General features: G+C 36.7%; 1 long non-coding RNA gene across 1 annotated transcript in view; it reads right to left on the reverse strand.

Annotated features, from left to right (window-relative positions):
- Positions 1 to 1,062: 1,062 nt before the first annotated feature.
- Positions 1,063 to 12,731, reverse strand: part of LOC132350306 (uncharacterized) — a 107,443-nt gene continuing 95,774 nt past the window's right edge. The window contains exons 7-9 of the long non-coding RNA XR_009497886.1: positions 4,170 to 4,293; positions 1,873 to 1,940; positions 1,063 to 1,182 (exon numbers count right to left, since the gene is read on the reverse strand). This is a non-coding gene — a long non-coding RNA (uncharacterized LOC132350306). The remainder of the gene's footprint in view (positions 1,183 to 1,872; positions 1,941 to 4,169; positions 4,294 to 12,731) is intronic.

Genomic DNA, 12,731 nt, shown 5'->3' on the forward strand with positions numbered 1-12,731 from the left:
CCCCCCTGCCTGGCTGCAAGAGGAATGGGTGGGGCTGTTTCCCTCACAACGGGGTGTGGTCAGGGCAGGCGTGTTAACATTTCCAATACATAAAATCATGGTAACATTTTTCCATGTTGTTTAATATCCCCACGTGATTATAAATAACTGCATAGTCATCTATCATATGGAAATTCTGTAATTTATATTATGAATTCCTATTACTGGACATTCAGATTGTCTTAAGTTATTTTGATAATTCTTTTAAAATAAAATGAAATGAAGCCAGGTTTAAAAATCCCTCAAGCTGACAAAAACCATTTAAGCCACTTATGCAAAACTAAGTGGTTCATCTCATGAATGTAAGTGAAATGTAATTTAGGTTATTTCTTGTCAATGTCTTTGATAATCATAAAACTTAAGTCATCTTCCCCAAATGGTATAAGATTATCACTTTTCACCAACCTCCTGCAGTCTGGAAACCCTCAATGTAATAACTAATCATTGTAAAGGCTAAACAACTTCCTCCTTTTCACTTTAGAAGCTATCCTGTAATGCCATGCCTCTGAACTTTATACCAGTTTTGGGTTTGAAATCTCCCCGTTCTTGTTTCTCATTCAATAAATTATTCATATCAAGTAAAGTTCTCTGAGTTTTCTTTCGACAATACAAACAACACTCCACTAAAAATCAAGGAAAGAGGTGCTTTAAGGGTTAGAAACAGGGCTGGCTTCATGGGTGTGACCCAGGCCATTGTGTTCAAAAGGGCCCTGTGCTTGGTTTAATGTTCTGCTATAACTGTCTTGAAATTAGTAGTAATTTTTGAACAAGGGGCCTTGCATTTTTATTTTGTGCTGGGCTCCTCAAATTATGTATATGGTCCTGGTTAGAGAATATATATAACAAGGAGAAAGGGATGAAACAGTGATGAGCATTGAAGAGATGTCAAGAAATTGATCAGAACCTGATTGGTATTTCCCCCTTATGCTTGTGTAGAAAGATATGATACTGATGTATTAACTGATGCATTTTTCCCCCTGTCCACCTTTGTCTCTTATCAATCTCCTTACCTCCACTGGGGCAGCTTCTGGGAAGATAAGCAGGCAATTCTCTGAGTATTAAAATAGGCCTTTGGAATGATAGCAGAAACAACTCTCTTGAGATGAAAGGTGTTCTGAGTTGCAAGAGCCTGGATTCTGAAGGCTTTAGAACAGAATAATGGTTTTTCAAGAAAATATCCTCAGTTCAAGACAGTTTTCCCATCCTCTCAACTATGATATCCATAAGAGAGAAGAATCAGAGCACACTTAGATACTGTTGTTTTCTGGAGAGGTCCTCTGCCTTGGTGCCCACTGCTGGGGCATGCTCTTGAAAAGTTTTGGGGCTCCAGTGACAAAGAAGAGCTGTGCTTCACTTCCTGAGTGGAACTGGGAGAGACAGCAAGCTTCATGGGTCTCCCCTCAGCAGCATGGTGGGGAAGCAATAGATATGGTGGAGGACTGTCTGCCCAGGGGAGCCTGAGACACCCTCACATGGTCCCCCAAACCCAGGTGGGCTGGAAGCAGCTGAATGCTTTCCTGAGAGACCAAGCGACGGGCACAAGCCTCCAATAGAGAAGACCTAAGAGACTTTGTGGTCAGGAGTAAACAGGATCCATATGTACCCATGACCTGAGGCCAGGTGGGAAAGAGGATATTTCAGAGGATGCCATTGAGGGCAGACAGGATCAGGGACCAGAGACCCACCCTGATGCCTTGGAATTACCTACATACCCTGAGCAGGGTCAAAGTGCATCAGGTATCAGGGTAATAGAACATAAAAATAGAAATTAAGTCAGTTGAAGAAAAATGAAATACATTTTAAAAGCTTGCACTTGTGGCCTGAGATTCTTACCTGCTACACATACTTTTCATAGGTGCAAATATTTGAGCTTAGATAGTCCCTTGGAGCTCATCAAACACCTGGAAAAAAAAAATGTGATTTAAGAATAAACACTCCACTGTTCTTTTAAATGTTTTTACATTTCATGAATAGTTGAACCAGTGTCTGGCTCCTGAGATACTTTGATAAGCATCTCAGAAATCGACACGTGGTGTTCACCTTTTTAGAGGAGTGATTCTTCAGACTTGGCATACTTTTAGCAGTGGAACCTTCTCTTCAAATGAAATATGAAGTACCTCGATATACAAACAGCTAGGTGGGGTGTTGTGATGGGAGATTAGAGTCTCTCCCTTCCTCACTGTCCCCTTTAACCCTGAGGTGGTCCTGGAGACACCCACACACACACACACACGCAGACACACTTGTAATCCTAGTGACTTGTGTACAAGCTGGAAAACCACCACTTGTTCAGACTGTTCTAGTTTTGATGGCCTCATACATAAGAAACAAAATGGTGATGCACTTAGCCGGCTGATTCTCAGTCTACACGTCTGTAAAGGGAGCAGGATGGACTGGCTCAAAGGCGTAACTGTCATTAGAGTCTCCAAAGTGGCTTGAAGGATGTCTGTGCCTGCTTCCCCTTCCCCTGCTGAGATAGTCTGGAGTGGGGCCCAGGGATCTGCAGTGTTAAAAGCACCCCCACCTCATCCTGATATGCAGCCAACACGAGAAGGTGGAAGAAGATGACCTTTGAGGATTGCTATCAACCATAAAATTCCATGAATAGGAATTTGGGGAGAAGAGATATTTTCTCACATTTTAACCAGATCTTTAAGTGACTGGAATAATTTGCTTGTTTACCTTAATTTGACAAACCAGTTGGAACAAACTCTGGAGGGTAGGAGAGTCTTTTGAGGACTCATAGGCAGTAGGAATAATATATTTTCAGTTTCACTGGTGTTAAATCCAACAATGAAGCAGAACGAATTATATTCTCCTAAGAAAGTAAGAATGTCTTTCCAGCAAAAAAGAGTCCTTGGAATAATTATTTGTCCTTGGCTCTTTGGAAAATCATGGTTTACTGCCAGATGGGTATAGAAGAGGAATGATTTTATTCATGTGAATGTCAATATTGCCTTTAGGAGGTAGGAATGTTAAAAATAGTGTTTGAAAATTTTGGAGTCTAGTTACCATATAATGAAATCTCAGCTATAATCTTGCCCTCTCTGAGAAAAGTATTAGTCTATTTTTGTTAAATATTTAAAAATTAACCCATAAGGAAATGAAAATCATCATTTTAATCTTGCCTCATATTTGTTTAATAATTTCAAATGATTAATTTTCTAATTAAGGAAATGGAATTGATTTTGGAAAGTTACCATGTAGTATTCATGGTTGAAGTGTTCAATATTTCATTATGACATTTAACCCAGTTTAATAAAAATTCTGCAGTTTTCTAGGAGAGCATTCCCCAAATGTGTCCTATTGCTGCTGTAAGAGATTAATAGAGGTCACACACAAAATATTTCTATATTGAAAGAAGTTTGGGAAACACCACATACCTATATATGTTTGGGTTTGCATTTCAATACCCTAATTAAAGCTCTTAACAATTTCCTTTATAACAGGTGTTTTTACTTCAAGACTATTTATAGACATAGAATAAAAGGCAAAGACAGATTTTTTTAAAAAAAGTTATTCTCAGCCCCTATTTATTCTCTATTTACTCAGAGACCATAACAAGGGGGAACCCACTTCTAATTCTTGGTTCTCCAAATGCAGAAGTTGACAGATTATATGGTCATTCTCAGCTGAGACTCTAAAGCAGATGAAGGTCTGAGTATAATGAGGTTCCTCTCAGAATTGTGAGGAGGAGTACAGGTGAAAAGACACAATTTTGGGTTGAGTTGTTGATTTTTATTCCTTCATCAGGATGAAGTCTGACATGTGACGTAGTGGCTACACTGTCCAATATGGTGGTCACTAGCCACATGGAGTTATTTAAATTTAAATGTAATTAATTAAAATTCAATAAAAATTAAAACTCAGCTCCACACATGCACTAGTCACATTTCAAGTTCTCAGTAGTCTCAGATGAATATTTCCATCATCGAAAAAAGTTATACTTGAAACACAGGTCTAGAATACTTGTCCCAGCCATTGAACCCTAACTCAAGATAAGAATTTTGTACTCTCCTGTTTGTCTGGGGCCTTCTCTATCCATCTACACTGAACTCCTTTGTCTTGACAATTGGTTTTTATTTTATATTTCACAAGATTTTCTCCCTAGGTACTATTTTAGTACCTACCTTAGTGTTTCAGTTATTTATTTTATTTTCATGATTCTGAGAGTTAGCCAGGCTCAGTTGGTGGTTCTTCCTCTTCACTAGAATCTCTTGTGTGACTGCAGTCAGCTGGAAGCTTCACATGAACCTGGAATGTCAAAGATGATTTCATCTACATGCTGGGCATCTCTGCAAGGGTGACTGGAGTGGCTGGGAGCTGGCTGGTCTCTCATTCTCTCTCTTACAATTATGGTTCAACTCTTGTTTTACTCTATACACAGCTGAAAGCAGAAGCTGCCAGACCTCTGAAGGGCAGGGCCTAGAACTTGCCCAACAATGCTTCTATCACATTCTATAGGTCATAGCAAGTCACAAGACCAACTGGAGTCAAGGGGAGGGGAAAGAGTTTTCACTGCTTGATGGGAGGCACAGTTATCTTTGCAGATGATCTATTATACTATCTAACCCCCTTTTTGATCATTACATAAGACATTCTTGAAGATAAGTATATAACAGAACTGAATAATGAATAACAACAAATAAACTTTTACTTTACAGTTTTTACATGCAGAAATTAATACTCGTAAATAAAATTTCCACAGCATTTAGGAGCCAGAGATGGCGTCATCATAACTGCTGCTGTAAGAAAGGTTGGGGGTGGGGAGGAGTGTGAAATGATTCTCCTTCAAACCCCTCTTCCACCCTTTCTCTTACAGAATCACAGTGTTCATGACTGTACTAAAGAATCTGAGCAAGCCTGCAGAAGACAAGCAGTTTTTCCAAGGGAATTTGGACTTGTCTCCCTTCATATTTACCCATCATGAGATGATTTCCCCACTTTTCTCTGAGGTGCTTAAAATAAATTCTAGCTGGGCAGTTCAGTCATAAGTAAAAGAAATATGTGATGCTAAAATGCATTCATAATTTAAAGATGCAATTGAAAAGCAAGATAACATGTTTTACAAATAATATTTTCCATAATTAGAACATTAGTAATTTCCAGGATGAGAATGTGTGTGTGGAGATGGGTAGGGGTTCAGAATACCGTAAGCTTGTGAGAATATACATTTAAACAATTTTGAATGGCATTTTAACAATATTTATCAAAATTTAAAAACCAGGCCATTTAAGTCAGCATTTCTCCTTATAGGAATTTATCCTCATTCCAATAAAGCCTTAGTCAAATCCCTCTCTTAACACACTCCATATATTTAATGACCTTTTCGTCTTTTGAAGAAAAAGAAATATCAAATTGAGAGATAATAATTGTTCACAAGTAAGATGTATCAGGATGGGAATGCTCTTTTCTTAGTAAAAACAGCTTCACATTATTGCCACAAATTGGATGTGTACAGATTGCAGAGTTTATGGAAAATGTCTGTTCAATAAACGGATCCAGAACGCTGTGTAATATTACTTTAACAATTAGGGTGAGAGACTTGGCACGTCCCAATGGATTTCTACCTCAAGGAAGGTAATTGAAAGAATAAAAACTTATTTGCCCTTTGAAGATGTCATTCATCTGTAGGCAGAACCTTCCATGATCATCCTGGTAAAACACAGTGAGTGCAGACAGCTCAGATATTTGAAAGAATTCTGCTCACCAGCAGCAGAATGAAGCCAATGTGGTAATATCTGAATATTGAATAAAGTTGCTTTGAGTAGAGAATAAAGGTGCTATATAATAACTCTTTTTAGCTGGCTTCTGGGTCTCTTGGGTCCCTTGAAACTTATGCCCCATTACGTATTAGAACCAAAATTAGAACTTGCTTAGAAGGTAATCCTTGGTTTTCAAGCACCTAATTCAATCTGACAGATACTCACATAAGTATGCAAAGATATACATATAGGACTGATCATTCCAGTACGGTTTGCAATTAAAAAAAGGGAAGCAATCCTAATAGGAACTGGTTACCTGGATGATGTACATCCATACAATGGAATGCCAATATACATAGCCATTAAAATGAAAATGTAGAACTCTCTCTATATATTTCTGTGGAAAGATGTGCAAGATAGGGGCTTCCCTGGTGGTGCAGTGGTTAAGAATCTGCCTGTCAATGCAGGGGACACGGGTTCGAGCCCTGGTCTTGGAAGATCCCACATGCCGCGGAGCAACTGGGCCCGTGAGCCACAACTACTGAGCCTGCGCGTCTGGAGCCTGTGCTCCGCAACAAGAGAGGCCGCGATAGTGAGAAGTCCGCGCACCGCGATGAAGAATGGCCCCCGCTTGCCGCAACTAGAGAAAGCCCTCGCACAGAAACGAAGACCCAATACAGCCATAAATAAATAAATAAATAAATAAATAAATAAATAAATAAATAATTAAAAAAAAAAAAAAAAAAAAAGATGTGCAAGATATGTTAAGTGAAAAAAGAAAGGCACAGAACACTATGCAAAATAAAATATACATTCATCTAAGTAAAAAAAATGTGTGTGTATGTGTTTGAATAGACAGAAAATTTCTGAAAAGGACTATGTAAGAAATTTAACAGTGGTCATCTATAGGAAGGGCATGGGATGTAAATAGGGGAATTAACTATACCTTCTTATTATTTGATCTTTAAAAAAAACACAAGCAAGCATACTTTCATAACTTTTAAAAACGAATTAAATGGTGAAGAAATAAAATAATTGGCAAGGAAAAGGAAAAAGAAAAATTTTAAGTAATGTGTTCTAAAACAATCCCACATAATGTAGTTAAATGATCATTTGAATCTGAAGCACATGGCGGTCAATAGTTTTATGATACACAAGAAAGAATACAGGGTTTGGAGCCAGACGGATCCAGGATTAAATTGCAGCTACCCAGCACTTAGAGTAGAGCTTTGGGAAGGTCACTTTCACTTTTAGAAACTCAGTTTTCACATTCGTCAAATGAATATAATCATACCTTCCTGACAAGGAAAATTATGTAGGTAAAATACATGGCATACTGCCTGTGCCACAGTATTTGCTCAATAAGGGTTGCTGCTGTTGCTACACTATATGCAAGCTGTCTGGATCTAAGTCTCAACTTCAGTTTCTACATCTGAAAACAAGAAAAATTAGTACCCATTATATGGGCTACAGAGAGATGAGCTCAGGCAATCAGCAAATTGTATTTTTAATATCTCTGCACAAATTTCCTAAGAGCTACTTACAGGTGATTTCAAACTCATGGAATAAAGGCAAAAAATATTAGTTTCCATTAAATCCACTTCATAATCAGCCTACAAAAGACCATTCTAGTTGAATACCTTCCCAATGGTATTCTCTTATTTTGTTGCTCATAGCCTGGTGAGTTGATTACTGTGCTGAAGACTGCTGGCTCACATATCTGGGTACTAATGACAGTGTACACCTTAGCGAACTTATCTTAGTTCAAAATCTCCCCTTAGACCATGTTTAAGAAATATTTTTTAAATACAATTTTTTCTTATGGGTTTTATTAGTCAGGATCCTCTAGAGAAACAGAACCAATAGGATATATATGGATATATATGAGGAACTTTGTAATAGGAATTGGCTTATGCAGTTATGGAGGCCAAGACATCCCACAATCTGCCACCTGCAAGCTGGAGAACCAGAAAAGTTGGAGGTTTAATTCAGTCCAGGTCAGAAAACCTGAGAACCAGGGGAGCCCATGGTGTAACTCCCAGTCCAAAGCTGAAAGCCTGAAAACCAGAGGGCCACTGGTGTAAGTCCCAGACTCCAAAGGCCAGAGAACCAGGAGCTCTGATGTCCAAGAGCAGGATATATGGATGTCCAAGTTCAAGAAGAGAAAGAGGGAATTCACTTATCCTCCTCCATTTTGTTCTAGTCATGCCCTCAATGGATTGGATGATGCTCATCCACAATTGGTGAGGGTGGACCTTCTTTACTCAGTCTACTGAATCAAATGCTAATCTCTTCCAGAAACACCTTCACAGACACACTCAGGGATAATGTTTTACCAGCTACGTGGGCATCTCTTAGCCCAGTCAGGCTGACACATAAAATTAACCATCACATGAGTTTTCTGATTTCACTCTGAAAATATTCCCACCCATCCACAACTGCATATACTATATTATTTTTTTCCCAAAATATTTGCTGCTCACATTTAGAAAAAGAAAGAAGGATCATCTATTAGTGGTTTAAAAAAACGGAGTATTTGTCTATGTTTGACCAAGGCCTCTGACAAAATTCCAAGCCAGCTTTCCATGGGAAACGAGGTAGCTTTATTTGTTTAGCATGTGATAAATCATATCTTTGTCAATCATTTCTCTATAATATCTTTGTGTGTAGGAAGAGGCATTTGGTATAAAAATATTAAAGGAAATATATTTCTTAGTCTTTTCAATTTACTCTGGGAGCAAATTCTATAAAATGTTGTAAAATTTAACCCATAAACCTTTTAGTCTCTATCTCCAGTAGATATCACCACATCTAACAAATTTAGCAATGATTCCTAAATATCATCCAATGTATAGCCTATGTTCAAATGTCCCTGGTGTCTTAAAATACATTTTTCAATCACATTACAAACAAGTTCTGCATATTATATTTGGCTATAAGTCTCTTAAATATATAAAGCAAAACTTACAGACCTAAAAATAGGAATATCCAAGTCTACAAGAATAGTGGGAGAATTTACATACTTTTCACTGGGTGATAAAACAAGCAGTCAAAAATTCATCCTTGATAATGTTGGTGGGAGTATAAATTGCTACAGCCATGATGGAAAATAGTTCCTCAAAGAATTAATAATAGAACTACCAAATGATCCAGCAATTCCACTCTTGAGTATATATTCAAAAGAAATGAAATCACAAGAGACACCTGCACTCCCATGTTCATTGCAGCATTACTCACAATAGCCAAGACATGAAAACAACCTAAGTGTCCATCAGTGAATGAATGGATAAAGAAGATGTATATATATACAACAGAATATTATTCATCCATGAGAAAGGAGGAAATCCTACCATTTGTGACAACCTGGATGAGTCTGGACAGCATTTTGCTAAGTGAAATAAACCAGACAGAGGAAGACAAATAATATATGGTATCACTTTATATGTGGAATCTAAAAAAATCAAACTTACAGAGACAGAGAGTAGAATGGTGGTCACCAGGAGCTGGGGGTGGGGGAAATGAGGAGATGTTAATCAAAGGGTACAAATGTTCAGTTATAAGATAAATAAATTCTGAGGATCTAATACACAGCATAGTGACTATAGTTAACAACACTGTATTATATACTTGAAATTTGCTAAGAGTGTAGATCTTCAGCATTCTCACCAAAAAAAAAAAAAAAATTGTTTTTAAGGTGAAAATATCATTAAAGGTAAAGAAGATTTGAATAAGAGGATTAACAGACTTGACATAAATGACATATGCAGAACACTCTACCCAACAGTGAAAGAATTCACATTCTTCCAGGTGTACATGGAACAAACCTTAATTAATCCCATGCTGGGCAATAAAGAAAGCCTCTACAAATTTGACAAGACTGAAAACATACAGAATATGCTCTTTGATCATGTTGGGATTAAACTAGAAATCAATAATAAAAAGAAAATTAGAAAATAACCCCAATTGCTGGAGATCAATCACATACAGTTACATAACTTCTGAGCCAAAGATGTCACAGTGGAAGCATCTGGAGTATAACAAGGGAGAATACTTTAATAAACTTAGGAAGATTTCTTAAACTGGAAACAAAAAGCACTAATTATAAGGGAAGCATTGTAAAACTGAACTACATTAAAATGACAAATTAAGAGCGCTCTGGGACAACAACAGGCATGCTAACATTCACATCATAGGGGTCCCAGAAGGAGAATAGAGAGAGAAAGGGGCAGAGAACTTTTTTGATGAAATAATAGCCAAAAACTTCCCTAACCGGGAAATGGATACGGACATCCAGGTCCAGGGAGTGCAGAGTCTCAAACAAGATGAACTTAAAGAGGTCCATACCAAGACACACTGTAATTAAAATGACAAAAATTAAAGATAAAGAGCTAATCTTAAAAGCAGCAAGAGGAAAGCAACTAGTTAAATAGAAGGAAACTCCCATAAGATTTTCAGCTGACTTTTCAGTAGAAATCCTGCAGGCCAGGGGGGAATGGCAAGATATATTCAAAGTGCTGAAAAGAAAAAACTACAACCAAGAATACTCTACCTGGCAAGGCTAGCATTCAGATTTGAAGGCGAGATAAGGAGTTTTACAGACAATTAAAAGCTAAAAGAGACCAGGACCACTAAAACAGGTTTACAAGAAATGTTAAAAGGACTTCTATAAGTGGAAAAGAAAAGACCACAACTAGAAATATGAAAATTACAAAAGGAAGAATCTCATTGGTAAAGGCAAATATACAGTAAAGGTAGTAGATCAACCAATTATAAAGTTAGTGGGAAGGCTAAAAGGCAAAAGTAGTCAAATCATCTATATCCACAATAGACTGTTACAGGATATACAAAACAAAAATATGTAAATTATGATGTCAGAAACAGTAAACATTTGGGGGGGGCTAAAAATGCAGGATCGTTAGAATGCATTTGAACTTAAGAGATCATCAACTTAAAATAAGCATGTATTTATATAGGTTGTTATAAATGAACCTCGTGGTAACCACAAACCAAAAATCTATAATAGATACAGACACAAAATAGAAAAAATAAAAGAGAAATTTAAACATAACACTAAAAACAGTCATTAAATCACAAGGGAAGAAAGCAAAAGAAAGGGGAAAAAAGCACTACAAAAACAACAAGAAACCGATGAATAAAATAGCAATAAGTACATATCTGTCAATAATTACTTTAAATGTAAATGGACTAAATGCTCTAATTAAAAGACATAGGTGGATGAATGGATTTTTTAAAAAGACCTATATATACCCTGTCTACAAGAAACTCACTTCAGAGCTAAAGACACACACAAACTGAAATGGAGGGGATGGAAAAGGTATTCCATGAAAACAGAAGCAAAAAGAAAGCTGGGGTAGCAATACTTATATCAGAAAAAATAGCCTTTAAAACAATGACTGTAACAAGAGACAAAGAAGGGCATTACATAATGGTAAAGGGATCAATCCAACAAGAAGATACAACAATTATAAATATATATGCACCCACCATAGGAGCACCAAAATACATAAAGCAAATAAACATAAAGGGAGAAATTGACAGTAACACAATCATAGTTGGAGACTTTAACACCCCACTGACATCAATGGACAGGACATCCAGACAGAAAATCAAGAAAGAAACACTGGCCTTAAATGACACATTATACCAGACAGACTTAATATAAACCACAAAGCTATGAGAATAGAAATAAACTTCAAAAACCACAAACACGTGGAGGCTAAACAATATCCTATTAAACAACCAATAGTTAGTGAAGAAATCAAAGGGGAAACAAAAAAATACCTGCAGACAAATGAAAATGAAAACACAACAACCCAAAATCTACAAAATGCAGCAAAAGTGGTTATAAGAGGGAAGTTTATAGCAACACAAGCCTACCTCAGGAAACAAGAAAAATTTCAAATAAACAATCTAAACTCACACCTAAAGGAACTAGAAAAAGAAGAACAAACAAAACTCAAAGTTAGTAGAAGAAAGACTATAATAAAGATCAGAGCAGAAATAAATGAAATAGAGACTATATAAGCAATAAGAAAAATCAATGAAACTAAGAGTTGGTTCTCTGAAAAGATTTAAAAAAAATCGATAAACCTTTAGTCAGGCTCATCAAGAAAAAAAGAGAGAGGGCCCAAATAAATGAAATTAGAAATGAAAGAGAAGTTACAACTGACACCACAGAAATACAAAGACTCATAAGAGTTTACTATGAGCACTTATATGCCAATAAAATGGACAATATAGAAGAAAGGGATACATCTTTAGAAATATGCACTCTCTCAAGACTGAATGAGGAAGAAATAGAAAATATGAACAGATTGATTACTAGGAGTGAAATTGAATCAGTAATTTAAAAACTCCCAACAAATGAAATTCCAGGATCAGATGGCTTCACAGATGAATTCTACCAAACATTTAAAGAAGAGTTAACACCTATCCTTCTCAAATTAGTCCAAAAAAATTGAAGAGGAAAAACGCTTCTGAACTCATTCTATGAGGCCAGCATCACCCTGATACTAAACCAGACAAACTCCCCCCAACAAAAAAGAAAATTATAGGCCAATATCACTGATGAACATAGATGCAAAACTCCTCACCAAAATATTAGCAAACCGAATTCAACATGATTAAGTGGGATTTAATCCAGGGATACAAGGATGGTTCATATCTGCAAATCAATGTGATATATCACATTAACGAATTAAAGAATGTTCATCTCAATAGATGCAGAAAAAGCTTTTGCCAAAATTCAAAACCCACTTATGATAAAAACTCCCCAGAAAGTGGGTATAGAGAGAAACAACTCAACATAATAAAAGTCATATATGACAAACCAACAGCCAAGATCATACTCTATGATGAAAAGCTGACAGCATTTCCTCAAAGATCAGGAACAAGACAAGAATGCATGCTCTTGCCACTTTTACTCAACATAGTATTGGAAGTCCTAGCCATAGCAATCAACAAGAA

The sequence above is a fragment of the Balaenoptera ricei genome, chromosome 16 (genome assembly GCF_028023285.1).
Source record: "Balaenoptera ricei isolate mBalRic1 chromosome 16, mBalRic1.hap2, whole genome shotgun sequence".
Classification (NCBI taxonomy): domain Eukaryota; kingdom Metazoa; phylum Chordata; class Mammalia; order Artiodactyla; family Balaenopteridae; genus Balaenoptera; species Balaenoptera ricei.